The 26068-nt window shown below is 39.9% G+C and overlaps 1 long non-coding RNA gene and 1 pseudogene across 8 annotated transcripts; one reads left to right on the top strand and one right to left on the bottom strand.

Annotated features, from left to right (window-relative positions):
• The first annotated feature begins 80 nt into the window (after window positions 1-80).
• On the top strand, window positions 81-8256 carry LOC128630382 (piwi-like protein 1; annotated as a pseudogene).
• Window positions 6569-25649, bottom strand: LOC128630417 (uncharacterized). Of its 8 annotated transcripts, none has more exons than XR_008394699.1 (12): window positions 25551-25649; window positions 25333-25454; window positions 24344-24397; window positions 24133-24248; window positions 21090-21197; window positions 20876-20976; window positions 20569-20742; window positions 20269-20365; window positions 20019-20135; window positions 19574-19733; window positions 15461-15557; window positions 6569-6695 (listed from the first exon to the last, which is right to left on the bottom strand). It is a non-coding gene; the product is annotated as an uncharacterized LOC128630417 (long non-coding RNA). The 8 variants fall into 8 exon arrangements; XR_008394704.1 differs by lacking the exon at window positions 6569-6695 and adding an exon at window positions 11194-12503; XR_008394703.1 differs by lacking the exon at window positions 6569-6695 and adding an exon at window positions 12558-12656.
• Window positions 25650-26068: the final 419 nt, after the last annotated feature.

The following is a 26068-nucleotide window of genomic DNA, read 5'->3' as shown; positions in this document are numbered from 1 at the left end:
TAAGAAGAAGAGAATAATGAAGCTTTTTATGAAATAATATTTGGGTTTATTTTGTTTTATTTTCTCCTCACAGACTCACATTTACGTCAACGTCCGTTACGTTGGTGACGTCACCGCGAGCGCGAGAAGTCGAAGTGAAGAGCACAAAGCAGTGTTGATGTTAGTGTTAGTTCTGGCCCGTTTGGACCCAAACCAAAGTGAGTTTATTCGGTTCTGTGTAACCGAACCCGTTCTGTTCTGTATGTGTGTAGTTAACGGTGTTAACACCTGTGTTTCAGGTGTATCAGTATGAAGCAGGCGGTGACGGCGCACTGATTCACTCTCGGTTCACTAATGACCGAATCACCGAGGAACCGACCAAAGATAACTCGCACCCGCACGGAGAACAACAACAAGACGAGAAGAAGTGAGAAATAACATTTTATAACTTTTTTATTCAGTCCTGTGGTTCAATATTAATGTTAATATTATACAAATATGCTAGCGGTGCTAGCTTTTGAGGAGGCAGTCAAGTTCACGCATGCGCAGTGTCATTAATGAGCAAGCTAATCGAAATGAGATTAGCAGATAGGTCGATGTTATTTTTGATTCTATTTAAAACGATGAATTCACTCTGTCAATAACTGCCCAGTCTGAGAATATTACATGATTTACTTTTATAAGTGGACGTGGCTGAACGACATGTAGCTTCACTGGCTAATTAGCGCTCTTTTACTAGTTTAATGGCTGAGTCATCCGGCTTCGCGCATGCGCAGTGTGGGTTAAGGCGCTATAGTTCTCTTCGTTTTTGTTTTAATGCTAAAGATGCATTACCGCCACCTACTGGACTGGAGTGTGGGCAGTCGATTGGCAGAAAAAATCTAATAAAATGGAAAAATAATAATAATAATACCAAAACAATACTACGAAAACAAAGGAAAATAAAGAGATAAATAACTATATACTAGATATTCAGCCACAGTTCTTGTATATTTACTTACAACCACTGCATATAGACACGTGTATAACCTAATAGACCTATATAAGATATAACCCAGCACACCTATACTATAGCACTTGCATTGGAAACATACACTACCGTCAAACGTTAAAGACACATTCATTCTTTATTCACCCCCCGAAAAAAATACATCCAAAATAGATCAAAATAATTTAGGATATGAATTTTTAATTTTTAGGATCTTCAAAGTAGATGCCCTTTTTCCAGAAATGTATTCTTGGCATTTCTCACTTGATATCTTGAGGAATTTCCCTGAGATGCTTTTTAAACAGTATTAAAGGAGCCTCATTTCACTGCTGACTTTGTTCCCATCTTAATTTCTTTGTGGGATATAATATATATTTTTTAGGAATATGATCTGCAGATCACTGATAGGAACCAGGTTCTGCTGGTCAGTCACGTTAGGAGGTTGGGTCCTGCTGGAGCTCCTCCACCAGGACCTGTCTTACTCATCCCGGAGTTCTGCTACCTCACAGGTCTCCCTCACAGAGCGGGAGAAACACAGCGCTTAATCATTGTCTGCTTCTTATCGCACTAATTGTTGTAACTTGCTCAGGTCTGACTGATAAGATGCGCACGACTTTTAACATCATGAAGGACCTTTCCACTCACACCAGACTGACCCCAGAACAGTGGGAGAACCGCCTCAACAGATTCATCAACAACATGAGCAGGTACTGGATAAAAGCGACTGCATTATTAATTCAATTCTGCTTTTGTCTGAATAGCGCGTTTAACAGCGTACGATGTCACAGAGCAGCTTTACAGAAACTTATACATTCTTTACATTTAGAAATTTATCCTTAACGTGCAAGCCAGAGACAAATTTTACAAAAGAAACATTTGTAGCATGCATATAAGGGATGTGTATTTACTTTACAGAGACTATCCCGGGCAACACGAGGCTGAACATATAGCGTGATGGTTTTTCTGATTATATCATTCTTAAGTTTAATGATAGATATACACTACCGATCAAAAGTTTGTGGACACGCGACTAGAATGTTTTTCATGATCTTAAAAGCCTTTTGATCTGAAGGTGTACGATTAAATGTTTGAAATGAACGTTATACCAATTTACACTGCTGAATTTTTCAGTGAATCTCTTCCAGGAATGCCAGTGTTCAGACTACACTCAGCACATGGGGTCTAAGCTTTGAGAACGAGCTGCTGAATCTGACTGGAAGAGTTCTTCCTGCTGAGAGGATCCTACAGGGAGCGAGAGCAGTAAGGTGGACCACAGAACACAGAGAACATAACTGTACACGACACGTGTCGCACTCTTGCTGAGTAGAGTTTGTGTGTGTGTGTGTGTGTGTGCGCGCGCAGTACGAGTACAACCCATGTGACGCGGATTGGTCTAAAGAGACGCGAGGTCTTCCTCTGATGACCAGCATGCCTCTGGAGATCTGGCTGCTGTCCCATACGCGCCATAACGCTGACGTCGCTCACTCACTGCTGCAGACCCTCAACAAAGTGCCCGTGGGCATCCACCTTCAGAGGCCGGGAATGTGAGCTAACACACTTGACCAGTGTTTAGAAATAAATTGTAGCCTGTGCCATTACTGCGTCCTGGGCTCCTTTTAAAATTCACTCCTCGTGAGCTTCATGAAAGGGACGCTAGTGTGTAGCACTGTTAATTTCAAATTATTAAAGCGGTCCTCGTCAATTAGGTAGTGCAGAACTTTGCTCTAATATTGTCCGTATTCAGCTGCAGTCCATCAGTTAGGTACAAACGTTTCAATGATCTCGGCAAATAAACGTGTTTTCCGAACTGCACGCTCTAAAATGAAGAGCTTCTCGACAGCTTTTCTTTCATTCATAGCGGAAGGCAGTGGTTACTGTGCGTAGTGTTTTATTTGAACCAGAGCCATGTTGAGCAAGGATCATGTCTTAATTGCAGCATTAACACTTTTTATTCTCCCTCACTTCATTTTTTTTCTGTGTGCAGGATGGAGTACGATGATCGACAGGAGGCTCTGCTGAGAGCTCTGCAGCAGAGAGCGGTGCAACAGGTTCAGATGGTGGGTCTCACACACTGGGTAGAATAAAGTGTGACCATGTAGCTTGTTTAGGATTCAAATATTAAAGTATTTTACTATGCTGAAAATGTTCAGGTTAGTATCCATACTTTTTCGGGGTTAAGGTATAGAAAATGTATTGTATTGCTTAGAAAAAAACGTACATGTGATGACCATTATATTCATTATTTGACTGAATAAGTAATGCACTCGCTGTCCATTTTATTAGAAACACCCTCACATTCATGTAGTTATTCAATCATGGGGCAGCGGCACGATGCATAAAAAGAACCTGAGTTAACGTTCACGTCAATGCATAAAAAGTTACCGTTCACGTCAAGCATCACAATGGGTGAAAATTGTGACTCTGTGACCTTTACTGTGGCATGGTTGTTTGTATCAGATGGGCTGGTTTGAGTATTTCAGAAATTGCTGATCTCCTGGGCTTTTCACACAGAACAGTCTGTAGAGTTTACTAAGAATGGTGCAAAAAACATGGAGAGAGCAACCAATGTGTGTGGATGGAAACGCCTTATTCCTGAAATACTCAAACCAGCCCATTTGGTACCAGTAACCATGCCGTGGTTGTTTGATGTACACATTAACTGAAGCTCTTGACCTGTAACTGCATGATTTTATGCAATGTGCTGCTGGCACATGATTGGCTGATTAGATAACTGCTTGAATGTGATATGATTGAAAGGACTTTGATTTAAAAATAAATAAAATAAAGGGGGGGGGGTAGAAGAAAAAACCCACATTACTATGGGAAAATAATATAGATGGCACTAGTGCTGCACAATTAATGGAATATCGATCGCGATTACGATTTTGACGGCCGACGATTAAATGAACATGATCGACTGCAATATTAACGTTAAAAGTTCGTCCTCCACTAATAGAAAACTCAGCTGCAGATCAAATCAAGTGCTCCCTACACTTATAGCCAATCACCATAGGGAAGCGCAGGGATGACGTCATTTTGTAGTGCCAAAACCCAGAAACGGAGTTAGCATTTTAGCCCTCGAGCTGCCACGTTCGCTTCGAGCTCCAGTGCTTTGCGTGAGGAGAAATCATGACATTAACACGCTATAAGGTGGGTTTAATTCAAACTTCTTTATTAAAAAATTCCTCACCAATCATAATCAAGAGTAACAACTGTTCCGTCTGTAAACATACAGTGCACTGCCGCTCTCCTTCACTAACTCTAATTCACTTCATTTAAACTCACGGTTGCCAGATATCACTAGAAAAGTCAACTCCAGTTTCCATGTTTTAATTTAATCCCCCCAAAATATTATCAGCAGACATGGACACTGTACTGGGGAACCGATCTAAAACTGATAAACAAAAATAAAACTACTAAAATGTAAAGAAAGAAAATGTGCTTAGTTATAAATAAATCATTTTATATATATATATATTATATATATATATATATATATATATATATATATATATATATATATATATACATATACATACATACATACATACATACATACATACATACATACATACATACATATGGGGGCACACGGTGGCTTAGTGGTTAGCACGTTTTCCTCACACCGTCAGGGTCGGGCTCAAGTCCCAGTGGCCCTGTGTTTGTGGAGTTTGCATGTGCTCCCCTTGCTGCGGGAGTTTCCTCCGGGTACTCTGGTTTCCTCCCCCAGTCCAAAGACATGCATGGTAGGCTGATTGGCGTGTCTAAAGTGTCCGTAGTGTATGAATGGATGTGTGAGTGTGTATGTGATTGTGCCCTGCAATGGACAGTCCAGGGTGTACCCCACCTTGTGCCCGATGCTCCCTGGGACAGGCTCCAGGTTGGATGGTTGGAGATATATATATATATATATATATATATATATATATATATATATATATATATATATATATATATATATATATATATATATAACTTCATTAAATATAAATGAAATGAAATAATGTTTAATTACTATGGGTTGCATTTAATATCAATTTGACATTAAGCTTAGTTCGCTATTTCATTGAAAGCTATTATCCTTTTTCCTAATATGGATCACTTTTCCACAATATGGATTTTGTGTTAGTCTACTTTTAATTAGGACTCTATTGTTTTTAAGATATCTAAAAATAAATATTTTATGTTTGTTTATTTATCAATTAACCAACAGTATCATTGCTATTATTTTAATTCAGTTAACAGTGTCCATGAGCAGAGAGCTTACATTTAACTGTTTATGATAGACTTCCTGATTAAAGTTTAAATAAAAAAAGATTGGTATCTGGATCGTATCATCTGTAAAAATCCTGATCGGAGCATCCCTAATGAACACCATTAAACTAAAGCGCTCTGCATCTGACGGGTAAATGAACTCACTCAATCACATCCTATATGAGATTATTCAGATATCTACACAATACACACAGAGCGGTTCGAGAACTGACTCCAGCCCAGAACCAGGAGAGTGGAAATGTCTAATAGTGTAGTTTTAAATATATTTAAGAGGAGCAGACTTCAAACACTGAACATTGAAGGTGTATTTTATTTGTTTACGAGGTGAACAGGTTAACGGTTGTTTTGTGCATACAGTCTGTAAAATGAACTGAAAATATTAGATTTAGTTTATCAGAAGGTAAATTAATGTGTCATGGCTCACACTATGTTCCGAAATTCTGTCATAATTGACCAGCTCAAGTTTTCTCATGCCTACTTGTGTGTTGTATTGTGGCATGAGAAAACTTAATAAATGTGAAAGTGCAATAAAATATGTTATCACTAAAATCACTGAATAATCGTGATAATCGAGATCTCAGTATTAATCTAAATTATCGGGATTATCATTTTGGCCATAATCATGCATCCCTACATGGCACTGATCCAGGACCTGATAGCAGCAAAAAAACGGTGGATCAGGCTATCAGAGATAACAGAAATCAAATCATATAACTGATGCATGTAAGAGACGTGACTGTTCTTTCACTAGGATTGAATTCGTTATATTCATACTTTATGTATGGGTTTCTGTATGAAAGTTTAATGGTAAACCGAGTGCTTCAGTTAAAATAATGAGCGTTGTAGATCTTAAAGAAAACAATATCGGATGGGTATCGGCTGTTACTCAAGCTTTCGATTAAGGAAAATAAAAGCTAGGATCATGACACTTCTAGTAAATAAGTTAAATGAAACTGTTTTTATTTATTTATTTATTTATTAAATTGAATGTTTACGGATATTGTTGTTTGATTTTCTTTGTTAAAGTCGTTTCACCTTTTGTGATGTGACACACGCAGTGCAGTGCAACTGCTTCTATGTGATTTTTGTCACAGTATATCCTTTTATGGGTCTAAGCATATGGCATAAGATAATTTCAGATTAACAGCCTCAGTCTACAGATTACCATTACTTCTTGTTCTGAATCACTCACTTTAAATCATGTGTGTAAGGTGGTTGTGATCCTGTTAGCCAACCGTAAGGATAAATATGATTGCGTGAAGAAGTACCTGTGTGCGGACTGTCCCACTCCAAGCCAGTGTGTGGTGGCTCGCACCCTCAGCAGACCTCAGACCCTCATGACCATAGCCACAAAGATCTCCTTGCAGGTGAACTGCAAGATGGAAGGAGAGCTGTGGAGCGTCGAGATCCCGGTACGGTTCTGTTCTTCAAGCACTGGGAGTTTTTCAAGTAACTGAAATATATCCGGCATTGTGATTTCAACTACAACCAAAATCATCACTTAAAAGGATATCTGATCTTGTAACTGATCAACAGTGGCACCTCCTAACCCTGATGTTATTCTATTAAAACATTGTTTTAGTGACTTCTCCTGCTCTTTCAGTTGAAGCACCTGATGATGTTGGTATCGACTGCTACCACGACAGTGCCACAGGAAAGAGATCCATCGGTGCACTGGTGGCCAGCCTCAACCCGGGCATGTCCAGGTACTTAAAGCATGACTTGTGTGGACTCTGTAAACAGCTTTAAGAAGGCTTGTGTTTAATGAACTAGATTTTAGATTTGAACTTTTCCACCAGTCTTCAGAAGAGAGGGCATTACCCTTTGTGGTTTATCGTTTACCCTTTGTGGTTTAACTTTAGGAGAGAGAAAAAGCACAATATCGTTCTTTTAATGAATAAAATGTTTGTCAAATTGCTGTGGTATAAGGAATAAAAAGCATCAGGAAGACCTGTTTAGCTTCGTGGTGCGTCACATTGCACCATCCTGTCGTTGGTTGATAATCTTTCTACATATAGCAGCACGCTCATGGTTTCTTTATTTGTTGATATTTTTTAATCCCTCGTATATCTGCATATTGTTACCACTACAAACGATCAGTAAAGATTATGAATCCAACAAGAGTTTTTCAGCTCAGTGGTGGGAAATTTCAGAGACTTTTAACACTACTTCCTGCATCTCAGGATTCTTTACTAAGGCCTGAGCTGGTTCTCTTAATCTCACACACTCTTCTCTGTATTTCCATTTCCTTCCAGTTGAAGGACAGAATCACAATCTTTTAGTCTTGAATCCTCTGAACGTTGTTTTCCTCGCTGCTACCGCCACCTTCATCCGCCTCATAAAGGGTCTGGGCCATGCTCTGTATGCTATGTGCTCTGTATGCTAAATGCAGTCTGGGAGGAACATCATGCTCATAAATGACCTCGTTACACCGACTTTACACTCAGGATGAAATACTCACACTGCAGTCTGACGGAACGTGGGAGAAAAAGTGAGCGATTTTAGAATTGTCGCTTCAGTTAAGAAGCGCATTAAGACATGGCTTTTTGTTTTGATTTCTTTTCCTCAGCTGCGCTGAAGGCCTACTTCAAATACAACGAATGTTTGCCGTCACGCATCGTGGTGTACCGAGATGGCGTGGGCGACGGCGTGCTGCTGAGCGTAGTCGACTACGAAGTGCCTCAGTTCACGCAGTCCATCAAGGCCATGGGTGAAGATTACGCATGAGACTCGACACATCTCCATAAAACAGATTTGACTTTTTGGGTTTTCTCTCAGCCATCAGTGTTTCTGTGTACAGGCCCAAACTGACCGTGTTGGTGGTGAAGAAACGCATCTCTTCCAGATTCTTCGCTCTCCTCAACGCCAGACTGAGCGACCCTCCTCCGGGAACGGTCATCGACGCCAAAGTCACGTGACCCGAGTGCTGTGTTCAGGCATAGTTCATAGATCTTTTTCTCTTTCTCTGGTGGTCTTTCTGATCACAGCTTCAGGTTGCGTTCGGGGCGTTATAAAGCTGATGGCTTGATTTGTCAGGTACGACTTCATCGTGAGTCACAAAGTGTGCTTCAGCAGTGTGGCCCCCGCTCACTACAACGTGGTGTATGACAGCAGTGTCCTCAAACCAGACCACAAGCAGAGACTCACCTACAAACTCTGCCACATGTATTACAACTGGCAGGTGAAAGCCACACACACACACACGTGTTCATACAAGCCCGCTTTCTACACAACCCCAGATCATGCTGATTGATGATGTAAGGATCGAGGATGTGGTCATTTTCTTTAATCGCACGTCTATCATTAGAGAATCCGCATCGTGTGATCAAAAACGGAGAACGCGCATGAATTTGTTACAGAATTTGTCCAAGATTTTATTGGGAATGTTTCGTACAGTGTTGACGATCTAAATAGCTTAATTTAGCTTAAAACCATGTAATTTCAGGGTTAAAGATACGAGCTATACGAGATCAAGCCTGCGATCAGAGCGTCCGTATGCTCTATGTTTACAAAACCGCAAGAACGGAAGCGAAATGCTATCAGTCAAACACGTCAGAGTTAATGTATTGTTCTGATGACTGAAGGAAAATTTTACTTAACGGTTCTATCTTAAGGGTGAGCTGAGGTTGTGTATAATTAGTTTAGTGTAGAGAGAGAGAGAGAGAGAGAGAGAGAGTTTAAGAGAGAGAGTGAGTGATGTAGAAAAAAGGAAATAAAGAATTAACAGGTGCTGTGAATTGAGGATGTGTAGAAAAAAAGTATATTTAAAGCAGATGAATGAGTGTATTAGAAGCCGGGAAAGGTGAGGTTTCCTTCACGTGTTTCCTGGAGGATGCAGTAGAGGTGTGTGTGTGTGATTCCCTATATATATATATATATATATATATATATATATATATATATATATATATATATATATATATATATATATATATATATATATATACACACACACACACACACACACACATATACATACATACATACATACATACATATATACACACGGTTGTGTGTAGTTTTAGAAACATCTGGGACTTGAATTTTCAGTGTGCACATGATAGATGTGCTATATAATGTAATTTAGAAACAGGTGGATTACACGAATATTTTACACTAAATATGAAACTTATTCACTTCGACTGAACATTAAATGAATCTCAGAACTGAGACAGTATTAAACAGTCAGTAACAGAGGCCCCTGTGAGAATCAGAACCTCAGGTTTAATCAGTGTTGTGGAATGTGATGTGATCAAATCAACAAGTTAGTATATTTTACTTGCACTCTAAACCGGTTATCTAGGAATCGTTGTAGGGGGAAAAACACTACTTGAGTCCAGCACTTTCCTTTAACTGGAGCTGAAACTTGTTGTTAAAGCGTTTTTGGCCTTTTGTCAACCCTACAGTGCACGTCCCAGAGGCGCGTTCACTATTCACGTTTTCCTACAAAATGTCACCTCCTGTAAAAACATGAGCACTGCTTTTTTATTTATTTAAATATTTTACATATACGGATTATATACTTTTTTATACATTTACAAAAGGCTGGTATAGATTTAAAACGCTCTGAAAGTTTTCACCAAAGGAACAGAAATTATTATTATTTTTTTAAACCGGTTTATGACGCTCGTGAGTGTGGCTCTGTGACATATTTAACACCTTCAGCAAGACTTTAACGCGAACACGCTTTAAACCGGTATTTCCCGTCGCAGCACACGCACAGGTTTGTTTAAGATTAGCACGCACACACTTATAATATTGTCACTACAGAGCCCATGGAAATTAATGCTACTTTTAAATGGTTTTACTCTTCACCTTATAAATCTGAATTTCCTGCAGACGATACTAAAGTGAAAGCAGTTCTTCAAGACCTTTGTACCCCTGTTATTGATTCGAATACTGCCATGCAACTGGACTCCCCACTCCCTCTTGAAGAAATGTGAAATTCAGTTAAAACTATGCAGTGTAACAAAGCTCCTGGCCCGGACGGGTTCCAATTGAATTGTTTAAAGCATCTATTGGAAAATTATCTCCATTGCTTTTATGTGTTCAACGAATCGTTGGAATGTGGGTCTTTGCCTCCAGCTCTGACACAAGCCACTACAGCTCTCCTTCTTAAGGAGGGTAAGGATCCGTCCTCCTGTGGTTCTTATAGACCGCTGTCTCTGCTTAATGCAGATGTAAAGGTGTTGGTGAAAGTAATGGCATCTCGTTTAGAGAACGTTATCCCTTATATCTGAAGAGCAAACCGGTTTTATAAAGGGATATTAGTTGTTTTTCAATACCCGTACGCTCTTTAATATAATTTATTCAAAGCATTCGGCTGAGATTGGGATTTCTTTAGACGCTGAAAAAGCATTTGACAGTCTTGAGTGGGTTCAATCCACATCAGAGAGGAATGATATCTAAGATTTATGATTTCATTCTGGCGTTAGGTAGTGAGGCGAGTACCAAAATTAAGAATGCGTGGGAAATGGAGTTAGGAGTACAGATAAGTGAAGCGTGTTGGGAACGTGCTATAGGTAGGATACAGTCTACCACTTCCTGTGCTCGTCTTGGACTCATCCAGTTCAAAGTTTTACACAGAGTCCATTTGTCCAAGTCGAGACTTTCTGCAATATATCCAGAAGTAGAGGACAAGTGTGATAAATGCCATGGCTCTCCCTGTCATCTTGGCCATATGTTTTTCTTCTGCCCTGATCTCCATGGTTTTTGGACTGGTTTCTTTACTGTCATGTCCACTATTCTCAGAGTAGATTTAAATCCTTGCCCATTCATTACTAGATTTGGGATTCCTGATGCCTCAGTTCCATTATGCTCTGTACAAAAAGATGATATCACTTTCACATCCCTAATAGCAAGACGTTCATGTAAATAACTCGTACAGTCAGGCAGGTGTTGGTTGTTTAAAGAAACCTTTTATTTAACAAAAACAACAATAACTACAACAACAACAAAAAAACAACACCTCTCTTCCACCTCCTTCTGAAAACACAGACGAAATAGAAGTCACATGCTCCAAGGACACAGCCTGCACGTTAAACACAGTCAGTGAAACCGGTTCATAATGAATGTAGAGAGAGAGAGAGACAGAGAATAAGAGTGAATAAGTTCAGACGTTACTTTAACATATCTGTTATCTGAGTGATGAGTGCCTTGACCTCAGACATGATCTGCCTAACGAGGTAGGAAGCGTGAGGTTAAACACGGTGACTGTAAATAAACACTGATAAACAGGTGTTGACTACAAATTGTGCACTTACACAACGTTCTGAAGCTCCTGCAATGCATCATCAATTAAAGTCTGCAGGGACGCTCGTCTCGCCGCCATGTCTTGTGGTACAGCCTGTTGGTTGCCCTGCTGTGCATTTCCAGCCATGATGTCTAAAAAATTTTTCCACCAAAATGATAATACAAAAAATACATGGAGTTAAGTTTAGTTTTTTCATATGATGTGAAACAAGCGAATGGAAGACATCTTGCGAAAACCTATCTTCTAGTTTAAACAATACGGCGATTCTTTTAGCCAACACTAACATTTTTACCTCATAAAGGATCTTTGCTTAGAAGTCATGTAATATGGGTTATCCTTTTTAAACAGCTCTTTTAACCATTTTTACATCCTAAAGGCTTATGTTTAGAAGGAAATACATGCAATTCTTTTTTTAGAAAAACGCTTTACCTCCTAAACTTTTTATTCAAAGGCAAACCAGCCTCCCTAAAACCGTAATCAACATTTGTTTTCATTTATTTCACAAAACAAATATTCTACTCATATGTACACATTCAAACATCATGCTTTTTTTTCACTGAGCTCTCAACACCTACAGGAGCACAGGTCTTTTAAACTCACGCACTTCGTTGTACATCTAAACCGTTATCCATGGACAGAACACACACTCTCCCCAAACAATATAAAACACAGTAAAATAAAACTCAAGTGATCGAGTCACCGATGAATCGTTAGCAGAGTGGTTGAACGTAGTTAAAAAAAAAAAATAGACAAGTTTTAATTAGCTGAATTGTGCATCCCTACCGCCGGGTCTGGAGCTGCAGCCTGTTGGCCGTGCCCTACGCCACGGTATGGCGCATTTCCTTTACCCTGTCCTCCTTCTTCTGCACGTGAAGTGTGAGTTAAACACTGTGACTGTAAATAAACACTGAAACAGGTGTTGACTTACCCTATGCACTGAACTTCCAGCCTTAGACTATTGATCCGAGCGATCAGAGCCACACGTCTCGCCCGCTGAGCTGCCAACAACTACAGGAACACTGATGGAGATGTAAAACGAAGTGCGTGAGTTTAAAAGACTTAAACTCACGCACTTCGTTGTACATCTCCATCAGAAGATGCAGTAGGCCTAATCAAAGGCCAGATAGGTCATCTAGTCCAGATACCTTGTTGCACCATTGACTTATGGTGAGGAGGGAGGGGAACTGTTGTTAGTTGTTTTTGTTTAAACAAACAAGTAAACAAATAAATAATATTTTATATTCATTTCAGATATGTTGCACTTTTATTATTAAATTATTCAACTGTTGGTTAAAGGCGCAAAAAAAGGAATCCACAATGTAATTATTAACCAATTTAAATCTAATACATTTATTTTCTAGTACCCCCCCCAAGAAGTTTATATAAATACTAATAAAAGCTTCTCATTGTTACCAGATTGAACAATCGAGTGCAATTTGAAACATGTTTTTTTTTTTTCTTCTATGCATTAATTAGTTCATTATGAATTTAGTCACAGTTTGCTATGATTTATTACTAAAATAAAAAAGGAAATCCAGTAGGCAATGATGTCAAATATTAATACATTTAAATCAAATAAAACTATTTTAGTATTTCCCTCCAGATATTGTACAGTTTAAAAAAAAAAAAGTAAAATAAACAAAGAAAAACACAGCTTCTCATTGTTGCCAGAGTGAGAGACTGAATGCAAATTACATATAAATAATTTTATTAGCTCATTATTTGGTTACACTTTGTTCAGATTTATTCCCAAAATGGAAATAGGAATTTCCCTGCTGAAAAAAACAATCACAACAGAAACCCTCATAGAATCTGTAATGTCCCTGTAGGTCTACTGGTAATCTGTTGCTTTGGTGGCATGTTGTGTCTAGTGGATACCATTAAGAACCAATAATGGTACTGGTTTTAATGGTTAACAAATTAACACGCGTTCTCCGTTTTTGATCACACGATGCGGATTCTCTAATGATAGACGTGCGATTAAAGAAAATGACCACATCCTCAATCCTTACATCATCAATCAGCATGATCCGGGGTTGTGTAGAAAGTGGGCTTGTATGAACACAGGTGTGTGTGTGTAGTGAGCGGGGGCCACGCTGCTGAAGTGCACTTTGACTCACGATGAAGAAGTCGTACCTGACAAATCAAGCCGTCAGCGTTTAAAACACACCGAACGCAACCTGAAGCTGCGATCAGAAAGACCGCCAGAGAAAGAGAAAAAGAACGATGAACTATGCCTGAATACACCACTCGGGTCACGTGACTTCGGCGTCGATGACCGTTCCGGGAGGAGGGCTGTGCAGTCAACGATTTTCATTATCGATTTTCATCAACTATTATGGATTAGTTGTTGCAGCTCTATTTGCAACACATTATACTAAGCATTGTGTGGTATTTGAAGATGTTTGTTCAAGGTAATGCAGTTAATACCCATTGCAGTTCTTTATACTTCGGGTTATTACTCAGATTATAAATGTATTTGAGTGAGGACATTTATCACCTGTGTGCTTTTTCTGCATTGTTATTAGCATATGTACTGTATGATTTAGTAAAATAATCATTAGAAATTACGTTGTTATTCTGATTACTCTGGGTGTGTGTGTGTGTGTTCATGCTCTTGGGTGTGTGTGCTGTGTGCTGCACTTCCTCTTTTTGGTCAGGCCCTACGCCTGCTGTAGTTAACTTTTAAGAGACATTGTCTATAAGGAAGAGAGTGTGACTCTGTTCTTTCCCTTATTCTCAATAAATTCTCATGCTCCATATTTTATTGCCCATGTGTTTTATTTCTATCAAAAATCTTCTCCAACACTGATAACGATCGGTCTGATAAGACCTGAGCCAGGAGAGGACCGTTCCCTTAATGCCAACAACATTTTCTAATCTATCTAGCGCAGAGGTGCCCAAACTTTTTCCTGTGAAGGGCCAAGTTTTGCCCGCAGGCCCTAGTTTGGGCACCTCTGATCTAGCGTGTAGCGGAGCGTTGATTCGGTCGCCTGATCGAGTTCTATCGGATCAGACGGTGATCCAAATCTAACTGATGTCTGGGCGAGGTTATTGATGAAGCTCGGTGCAGTAGCTGGTGTGAAAGTACATTTTATGCGGTGGCGAGGTGGAAATACGATCCATACGTATTATGAACGAGATAAGAATGATCGGAGACAACTTCAGACTGTGGAAGTTTTACAATATTTTCTATATTTAATCCGTACGTATGAGGTCAAGAGTGTGACCACCATTATGAGTAGGTCCGATTACGTTCTGATTAATCCCTACTGAATCTAAGATGGACACAACCGCTGTTCTCAGAGGGTCTTCTGGATATCAAAGTGAATATTAAAGTCTCAGACGATTAATGCTTTATCTACAGACACAACCAGGTTTGAGATACAGTCTGCAAATTCACTAAGAAATTCAGTATATGGCCCTGGGGGCCTGTAAATAATAATTAGAGGAATTGACTTATTTTTTGTGGCTACATAAGTTATGCTGGTATAAAGAATTTCAAAAGAATTAAATTTATGACAAGGTTTGTGTGTGACGACTAGATTTTGACTATGGATGAGTCCAACACCTCGTCCTCTCCCAGTTGAACGACGCTGATGTACATAACTGTATCCAGGAGGACTAGCTTCATTTAATGCTAGGTACTCGTTTGGTTTAATCCAAGTTTCCGTTAAACACATTAAATTACATTCCTGATCAGTAATGATGTCGTTAACAATAAGAGCCTTAGACGCAAGAGATCTAATGTTTAATAGTCCTATTCAGATTAAAGGTGCTGGATGTGCATTCAGTATGATCTAATTTTAGGTTAATTAGGTTACTAAAACAAACATTCTGAAATTGTCTATGTATTTGTACAGCTCGGGGAACAGACACAGTCTCTATAGAATGTACTACAGGTGTTGGACTATTAATTGAACATTGCTTATGATGAACGTTGTTATTGTAGATGATGTGCTTACGGTAGACAGTCACTTGGAGTGTAGCGTCTTGGAGATGTTGTCAGACAGCAGTTCCGCTCCGAGGCTGCTGGGGTGCAGGCCATCAGGACGAAACAACCTAGGACGCTCCCAGAACAGATTCCAGTTATTAACAAACAACAGATTCTGTTCATTACACTGTGAGGGAAATTATTCATTTTTACTTTGAAATAGTTTTGTTCTTGTTCTGTTTCATTCTCATGTGAGGATAACCACTCAGAAGGCCATGTGATGTCACTGAGATCAGTACAGAATGTTTATCTGCTTACAGAGACACAAACATGTTCTTCTGTTCTAGGCTCGTCTAAACATCATCTAAGATCCTAAAACAAAGCCTGTTTGAACTGCCTCAAACTGCTTCTTATCGGTACACAGAATGATGTCATGCTCCGAGTTTCATATCTATAGTAGTGGTTTAGTACAAGGGCTTCAGAGCGCTCTCATTATTCTGTCCTGCTTTATTCTATCCTGTATTAACCATCTTTCTGTAATAAACCTTTTTACCTTCAGAGGACGAGTCTGAGAGTGTTGTCTAATTTCCACGGCAGGAACAACACACTACAATGCACACAATGAACACCTAAAGCCCTGTTCACACGGGGACGGTTCAAAACGGTCTGTTGAACGCCCCCTGTCGCTGTCAATGAGTTTTCACACTCGGGCATAAAACATGTGGCGGAAAAGCAGCAGAAACCGGCCGCCCAATGAGATTCACACTTTTGTTTACGTGCCCGGAGCCGGTGAAGCTACATAAAAGTACCACTTGATGGCGCTCAAGTACAACACTGTCAACCGACAAAGAAGAAGCTGAACAAGAAGACACAAGCACCCGCCATTTTAGTGAGCAAGTATGTGCATAAGTGACCTATCAAAAGTCAAGTTATTGAATTTAGTAAAGGCACATGCAAGCCCTTCTGCTCCATCATTCCTCTCTGATGTGGATTGTTTGAAAACAAGCTTTCCCAAGCCTGTTCAGGAGGCACAGAGGGGAAATCAGGAAAACATCTAGAAACGAAATTCCGAATTTGAAAATACCGAAAAAAAATGCGTCACAGGGAGGTCATAAGTGGATGCCAGATTGGCAAAGCTATCAAACACACCATCGGAATACAAATTTCTATCTTGTTTAATACCCTTGTCATCCCACACTGAGAATGTGGAGTCCAAACACGATGGAGGAAATAGATGGTTGTTGACTAAAGGACACAAAGAGGATGCACCTACAAATTTAAAGCGCCGTCTAAACTGATACCAAGTCATAAGTGTTGAGGACAACTAGATTATCAGTATATAGGGAGAGTTTTGTAGGTAAAGAGGAGTAAAGTAAAGCAGGTGAAGAGGATTCCCTACACGACAATAGTTCCAATTTAGACCAAGAAGATCCAGGAGATTTAACCCAGTAGCAGAGTTTATGGATGTGCGCAGCCCAGTAATAGAATTGAAAATTGGGTAATGCAAGTCCTAAACCCTGACTGACTAAATCGAAACGGTAAATCTGACTGTTGGAGAGAAAATGCTGCAGTATTGACAGGAAAACAGTCGCTTTTATCCAAGTTTAATTTATAACCAGAGACAACACCGAAGGACTCCAGAACAGCCAAGACAGCAGGCATAGAGGCAACAGGATCGGTTACATACAATAACAAATCATCAGCATATAGCGACAATTTGTATTCTACACCGTATCGAACTATTCCTTTAAACAAGGGAGAAGATCTTAATGCGATAGACAGAGGTTCGATAGCGACAGCAAAAAGCAGAGTCGATAAAGGACAACCTTGACGAGACCCTCGTCCGAGTAAAATAATCAGAATAAGTATCGTTTGTCTGAACCCTGGCTTGAGTAAAGGAGGCGAATCCAAGAAATAAACTTATCCCCAAATCAGAACTTCCTCAGACTGCAAACAAATACTCCCACTCAACCCTATCAAATGCTTTTTCAGCATCTAATGAAATCACAATCTCAGGAAGCACTGCCGAATGCTTTGAATAAATTATATTAAAGAGCGTACGGGTATTGAAAAACATCTGACGTCCCTTTATAAAACCCTTCTGCTCTTCACATATAATATAAGGGATAATGTCCTCTAAACGAGATGCCATTACTTTCACCAACACCTTTACATCTGCATTAAGCAGAGACAGCGGCCTATAAGAACCACAGGAGCTTGGATCCTTACCCTCCTTAAGAAGCAGAGCTATCGTGGCTTGTGTCAGAGTCAGAGGCAAAGACACATTCCAAGGATTCGTTGAACACAGATAAAAGCAATGGAGCTAATTTTCCAATAAACATTTTAAAAAATTCAACTGGAAACCCGTCCGGGCCAGGAGCTTTGTTACACTGCATAGTTTGAACTGAATTCAAATTTCTTGAAGAGAGTGGGGAGTCCAGTTGCATGGCAGTATTCGAATCACTAACAGGGTTACAAAGGTCTTGAAGAAATGCATTCACTTTAGTATCGTCTGCAGGAAATTCAGATTTATAAGGTGAAGAGTAAAACCATTTAAAAGTAGCATTAATTTCCATGGGCTCTGTTGTGACGATATTATGAGTGTTTTTAACACTAGGTATGAGACGGGAAGCGCCCTGTCGCCGTAGCTGACGTGCCAGTAAACGACTCGGCTCGTCGCCATGTTCATAATATGAACCACGAGTACGTAACAACAAGCGTTCCGCCTCTTTAGTCGAAATAAGATTGAATTCTGCCTGTAAGTCGATTCGCTGTTTAAGAAGTTCTGGAGAGGGGTTCAACGTACATCTTTGATCGAGACTACTGATCGCAGATGTAAGTTCATTAACCCTAGCAGTGCGCTTTTAATTACAGAGAGTGGAGTAAGAAATAATCTGCCCTCTGATATAGGATTTAAGAGTCTCCCATAACAATGAATAAGAGGTGGAGTCATTCTGACTGAAGAAAAGAAAGTCATCCATAGAAGTAGAAATGAACTCACAGAATTCACTGTCTGCTAAAAGAAGAGAATTAAATCTCCAAGGCGGTGGGCTACGTTTATAAATAGAAAGATGAATATCTAATTCATGATCGCATGGTCAGAAATTACAATACCCAAATAGTCAGAAGAAACTACACAAGAATCAAGAGTGCTGTCTATAAAAAATAATCAATCCTCGAATAGGATTTCAATAGGATAGCACCTGGGAGAAGAAAGAAAACTTTTTAAGAGCAGAGTTACGGGATCTCCAGGGATCAACGAGACCGTTCTGACCCATAAAATCGGAAAATGTTTTAGACATAGCAGATTGATTCAGAGTACGGGGATTAGACCGATCCAAGTTTTGGTGAATTACACAGTTTAAATCTCCCCCGAAAATCTACAGGTGAGTATTTAAAAAGGGAGATTGCTCAACAATCTATTAGCAAATTCCACATCATCAAAGTTTGGAGCGTGTACATTTACCAACAACACCTGTCTTTGCATCAGAGTACCAGCAACTATAATATATCTACCGTTCACATCAGCAACAACGTTAGTGGAGGAAAACTGTGACCTTTTGTCAATTAAAATAGCGACCCCTCTTGCTTTCGAATTAAAGTTCGAGTGGAAGACTTGACTCACCCAAGGGCAGAGTAACCTTTGATGATCTTTAATACTTTAAGACGTAGGTGCGTCTCCTGTAAAAATACTATATTGAAGTTTAAATGTTTCAAATGTATAAAATCCTTAGATGTCTTGACAGGATTACCCATACCTCTGACGTTCCAACTAATAAATCTTAAAGGCGTGCCTGTCCCAGCTTTGCTGGGATCCATATGACTACTAACCATTTAAATAAAGTAAACCAGAGAAATATAAATAGCCAATTAGAGCCGAAGTGGGACCTCCCAAAGTTTATTTTAAACTTCTAATCAAAGTTTGCACTTCTAAACCAATGACAGCTTTAACGTTATTAATTGTGGAAAGACCATGGTATAGGCGGGTAATCCATGGCTAGGTGTGCATTAAACGATTTGAACGAGTGGTTCTTTTCCTCCACATCATGCATTAAAATCGTTTAATGCACATCTAGCCGTGGATTACCCCTTACATATCATCTGAGAGAGACAGCTAATTCTGTATGTAAACAGATATACTTACCAATCACGACCTCTCCGAGTTGGAGAGCGGACAGTGAAGTCTTTCCATTGACTCCCCTCCAATTGACATTCTTTTCCAGGGAGTTAGCAATCACCCTCTTCAATATGCGCCAGGTGCAGTCACGCACATACACCCCGTCAATAAGCGCCAACCAGTTTACCTGAAACCGATTTAAAAAATAATATACACTAGTATAAAAACAAATAATTAATAAGCATGTATTGCCTCGTCAACTGTGTCAGTGCTTCTCACTACTCCTGCAGTTACCCTGCCCTGTGTGTTTTCCATCTCTACTAAAGAGTAGGTCATAACTGTTCCCTCATATCAAAGTGGTGTTCAGTGTTGTGCTTTGAGTACGAGTGTGTCACCTTGAGAAAACAGAAATGCGCTCAGTAGCTGTGTAATTGTGCAAGTAGTTGTTAACAAAAAGGAAAAAAACTCTCACCAGATTTTGCTTGTAATCTGGGCTCTGTTGCATCCTTTGCTCCAGACTACGCAGTTGAGGAAGGTCTTGCAGGGGCAGTAAATCTTCATCAATATCCAAAGGCTGCACCTGGACCTCCTGTTAGCGCGCGCGCACGCACGCACGCACGCACGCACGCACGCACGCACGCACGCACACAGGAGCCACTGCTTCTTTTTTATTTGTGCACTGAAAGTGAAAGAGGCGGAACAGACACCTCAGTGATATTGACGATAAAGACAGGGTTAGACGGAAGATTCTCCAACTCAATGGAGCTGCTCAGAACCCCGACAGGGCTCACTGACTGATTCTGAAAATCCACATTCACCCTGAGAGAGAGACACACACACACACACACACAGTGAGTGAGAGAGACACAGAGAGAGAGACCTGTAACAGAACAGCACTAATGTACAGAACATCATCTAAACATCACACTGTCTAGGGGATGTGGTCACATGACTACTCTCACTTAAAATGTAACCATGACTCATCTGATGATGCTCGCTGCAGTGTGTGTGTGTGTGTGTACCGTGTATATCTGAGGTGTGAGATACACTACCCCCCTGCCCAAGTCTCCACCTCTCCAGCAGGTTAAACGTTGACATGGAGAGGAAGTCTCTGCTGCGTGAGGAGGAGAGACAGAGAGACCTCTGGGAGAACGCCAGAACCTCTCATTGACGAGCGGTAGAACTCTACATAGGCCCTGATACACACAGACCCACAATACATGTTTATAGAAAATCACAATTAAACACACACACACACACACACACACACACACACACACACACACACACACACACACACACACACACACACAGTGGTGTCACACACACCTGGAGCTGTCAAAGGAGATGGATTTGATTTAATCACAGTGTCTGAAGAGAGACTGGAGCTGTTTATAGTAGAGGAATGCAAATGGAGGGAGATTACACACCTGAGAGAGAGAGAGAGGGAGGGAGAGAGAGAAATATTATTAATAATAATAATAATAATAATAATAATAATAATAATAATAATCCCCTAGTTAAATGGAAGCTGACTGAATACCACTATGGTGGTCCTGGGGTCGTTTCCATAGAGTTCCTTGGAGGCGAGCTCCTCGTCCACAGCTCCCTGGAGGAAGCAGTTCGGATAAAATGCGCCTGCAATCACCACCTGAACAACGGAAACATCACTGATACTTAATAATAATTATTATTTATTTTCTGCAGGAGTAAGTTACACTTCTTGGACTTTGTCATGGTGACAATTTTAAACTCTGCATTTGCAATTTTACTTTGGATGCTTGTGCTTCTAAGGCTGCGAATTATGACTAATATTTATATTTACTGTACATCAGGGGTGCCCACACTATTTTGACTTGCGAGCTACTTTTAACATGACCAGTCAAAGAGATCTACCTACACTAAAAATGCTAAACATATTTATTTATATACTGCGTATACTTATATATATATATATATATATATATATATATATATACACACACACATACACATACATACAATATATGTTCATGTACCTTGCATAACTGCATGAACCCTTATGGGACGCTACAATTCAGTACATTTTTGGTCATTACCTTACTCTGACGACGTGCACTGAATAGAATCAGCCAGGGTTGCATAGTCCGGACAGTAGCTGCTGGTAGCCAGCCTCAAGCAGGCCTCCAAATGATGATCAGTCATTGTGGAACGGTATTTGGACTTAATGATCTTCATGAGGGAAAAGGCTGACTCACATAAATAAGTAGAGCCAAATAATGCAGTCAAGGAGGTGGCACATTTCCTCATGTTTGGGTACTTTTCCCCTGTGAGTAAGTTCCAGAACTGTCCATGAGCCCTGGACTTCAGCTGAATGTCAGTCTGTAGTTTCAAAAAATCTCATCCTCCACTTCAGACGAGTTCAGGTGAAACAGCGCTGCAATTTTCGATGCGAGTGAATCAACCTCAACATTGTCCCTAAACGGGTAGCACATGAATGTGGCGAATGCCTCCAATAAAGCAAAGTCTTGAAAGCGTCTGTCAAACTCTGACCGACAGCTGTCAATCTGCTCCGTGTAGCGTGCAATGTTAAACTGCGCACAAGCCTTCCGCTGCGTCTCCAGATCTGACGGGAGGTTTTGGAAGTTCCCAAAAACATGGTGCTGCAGCTTTGAAAACAGAAGTTGCATTTTCCGTTTAAAGGCATTAACTGCCTTTAATTTTTGTCTTTTCCTTGCAGCTCCAAATTAAGGTTTGTCAGATCGGTTAAAAATGCTCGGTTAAAAAAATCCAGCAACCACTGATCATCATTGACCTGGGTGTATTCTGCATGTTTAACAGCAAAAAGAAACTCGCTTATCTCCGGACAGAGCTCTCGAAATCTCTGCAGGAATTTACACCTACTAAGCCGTCCACACGTCAGTGTGTAGCATGAGCTGTTTGCACGTAGTCTGCCTTCTCCAGATGCGCACGGAACAGCCGTCTTTGAAGTGAACTAGCACGTATAGAACAGGCGATCTTTGTTTCAACATCCATGATCTCTTTCACGTTTAGCATTCTTGTGCATAAGGCTTGTTGGTGTATTATGCAGTTGTTGGCTCAAATTTAGCCTATTACCCAAAAACATTTAAAACTCAACTTAAAAGCCAATAAATACTCACATCTACCTCTGAGACCAGTTGGAGATGGAAAAAATGCACCAGCCGTGAGTGAGAAGAAGCAAGGGTCCAGCTTTATTGTTCCATTCCACCACACGAGATCCACACCGATGAGAATTCTCAGAAGTGATCCCCCTACCCTGAGCTTAAGCTCCAGTATTTATACTGTATTTACACACTAGATAACCCATATGTTTCCAGAAAAGGCCTATTTCACTTACACATAGAATCAGAACCCAGGCATTTCTAATAACCCAGAAAATAAAAACCCAGCGTTTTGAATTACATAGAGAATCAGAAACCAGGATTCTCATTTACCTTAGGTGGTCAGAAACCAGGATTCTCAATTACCTAGGTAAATAAAATGACGTAGACAAGACGACTAAACAACCAGGAGGGACCTTGGTCTTATCATTATCTCTGGGGGGGGGCAGTTTGACCCAGCCACCCTTATAACTGGTTCCTCATGGTTCTTTCTTAAAATTAAGGCCTTCCTTGCGAGCCAAGAACCCTCACCATTTGAGTCATGAGTAAGTTTACATTTTCCTGTATTTCTAGTTTATAATTTATTTTCATATTTGCACTATATTTCTTATTTTATATATATTTATACTACTTGAAAAGCGGTTTACTGTACTTCCAACTTCTTAATATCATTACAGTTCTACTGTCCTGCATATCCTACTATTCTGTTTTTAATAGAGTTTCTCTATTACTATAAGATTTTATTAAAGTTATTCATGTGTGTGTATGTATGTTGTGTCTACTTGCCCGCCCTTGACTGTACGAGCGTGTGTGTGTGTGTATTAGCACTCCTCAGCTCAGCTCGTATACCTCTTTTTGGCTTTTTTTGACTACTACTGCTCTTAAAGATCTTTAAAGTGTAATTCCATTCCGTCAATGTCCGCCTAATCCCGCTTCTATGTGTCTAGGTGCCCGTTTTTTTCTTCTTCTCCCTTTTGCTGGATGCTAGGTCTCCCTTATGTTTATTTTATGACATTTTTTATCCACAACACAGTGGTAGTTAAAGAAGTCAGGGAAAGCATCGTCTTCCCTGCACTTGGCAATGAATCCATTTGCACTGCTCAACCATTGACTGATATCAATTTGCACACTGGAGCTGGGTTTTGTCAATGAATTCTTTAAAAGACTGAAAAATGTCCTCTCCCCACGATTTCGCTTGCTAGCCTTTAGCACTGGCGCGCTTGATCGCACACGTGTGGTGAGAGAAAAGACGAGATCTCAGACTGGCTGCCCTGTACGTCAACTAACTACGTCAACTAGCGATCTACCTGCACTTCCTTTGCGATCGACCAGTCGATCGCGATCGACATATTGGGCACCCCTGCTGTATATATTTTGACCTGAAGAAAAAAGCCTCTTTATACACATATGCTGTTAAACTACACCTGCTCTACTCGTGTGTGTGTGTGTGTGTGTGTGTGTTACCTGCACTATGAATTTCTGTGCGTGCGTGCTGGTGTAGTCAGAGGGAAAAGTTTCGCTGATGTGCATGTTGAATTGTGACACTCAATTCTTTAGATCCTCAAACAACTCGGCCACCTCTAACACACACACACCAGAAATGATAGTTAGGGATCTGTGTCGAGAAGTGTGTGTATAGATGTGTGCGAGTGAGTGAGTGAGTGAGAGTCATAACCTCTTGTATCCGTTTGATCTGAATGCAGTTCTCTTTGCCCCACTCCAGCTCATCCTAAAAACACGCACACACACATCAGTACCACTTTATTTATTTCTATAATCCAACACGTTATAATTCAACATAACTGTCACAATCTCCTGCCTCCCATACGCCGTGTACCAGTTTAATCTATTTCCTTATTTGGTCAGTGCTTTCTGTTCTTATTTCGATGTCCTCTCTCTGACTGGTTCCTATTTCTTAAATTGTGCACTCTATCTGTACACTACACACTTGACCATCGAACATCTGGATATTTGAAGAGCACACACACACACACACACACACACACACACGCGCACACACACGCGCACACACACGCGCACACACACACACAACCTGCGTGAAGTTGGCCCCCCCACCAACACAAAACATCGGCAGAATAGTTTGTGCTGGTTTGTGCCGTAAAAATATTCGTTTGTGCTGCTTCAGTTCTGGAGATATTAAAAGAATATTTATAGGTCATTCTGGGGTCACTCGAACCCCCCACATGCTCCAAATTCACCCCAAATGGTCTCAATAATAATAATAATAATAATAATAATAATAATAATAATAATAATAATAATTCAAAAGAAGAGAACTATAGCGCCTTAACCCACACTGCGCATGCGCGAAGCCGGATGACTCAGCCATTAAACTAGTAAAAGAGCTCTAATTAGCCAGTGAAGCTAAATGTCGTTCTGCCACGTCCACTTATAAAAGTAAATCATGCAGTATTCTCAGACTGGGCAGTTATTGACAGAGTGAATTCATCGTTTTAAATAGAATCAAAAATAACATCGACCTATTTGCTAATCACAATTCGAATAGCTTGCTCATTAATTACACTGCGCATGCGTGGACTGGACTGCCTCCTCAAAAGCTAGCACCGCTAGTATATTTGTATAATATTAACATTAATACTGAACCAGAGTGAATAAAAAAAGTTTTAAAATGTTATTTCTCACTTCTCCTCCTCTTGTTCTTCTTCGTGCGGGTGTGAGTTATCTTTGGTCGGTTCCTCGGTGATTCGGTCATTAGTGAACCGGTCAATCAGTGCGCCGTCACCGCCTGCTTCATACTGATACACCTGAAACACAGGTGTTAACACCGTTAACTACACACATACACACAATACAGCAAAAAAACAGAACGGGTTCGGTTACACAGAACCGAATAAACTCACTTTAGTTTGGGTCCAAACGGGCCAGAACTAACACTAACACCGCTTTCTGCTCCTACCTTCGACTTCTCGCGCTCGTGGTGACGTCACCAACGTAACGGCCGTTGACGTAAATTTGAATCTTTGAGGAGAAAATAAAATAAAATAAACCCAAATATTATTTCATAAAAAGCTTCATTATTCTCTTCTTCTTAAACACGATAGAGGATAAGATATACAAATACATAAAAAAAAACCAGCTTTACCATTATTTTAAATCAAATCCACTTTAAAAGTGCTCCTAATTACATTTTAATTAAAAATATACTTCATCTTACTCTTGTTTAATTTAATTTTTTAAATTAATATTTAATTCATCGATGATTGTAGACGTGTTGAGGTTTCACGTTCTTTGTGCTTTATTATCATAAATATACACTTTGTTTAAACTTTTGAGTTTGGACACAAAATATAAACATTCCTCATGAATCCAGAACATTCATTTGTTTATTATTTAGAAAGTAATAATTAAACAGCTGAAT

Source organism: Ictalurus punctatus, unplaced genomic scaffold (genome assembly GCF_001660625.3).
Source record: "Ictalurus punctatus breed USDA103 unplaced genomic scaffold, Coco_2.0 Super-Scaffold_100056, whole genome shotgun sequence".
In the NCBI taxonomy this organism is placed as follows: Eukaryota; Metazoa; Chordata; class Actinopteri; order Siluriformes; family Ictaluridae; genus Ictalurus; species Ictalurus punctatus.
Note: the sequence above shows the minus strand (reverse complement) of the source record. Positions and strands in the feature narration are given on the sequence as shown.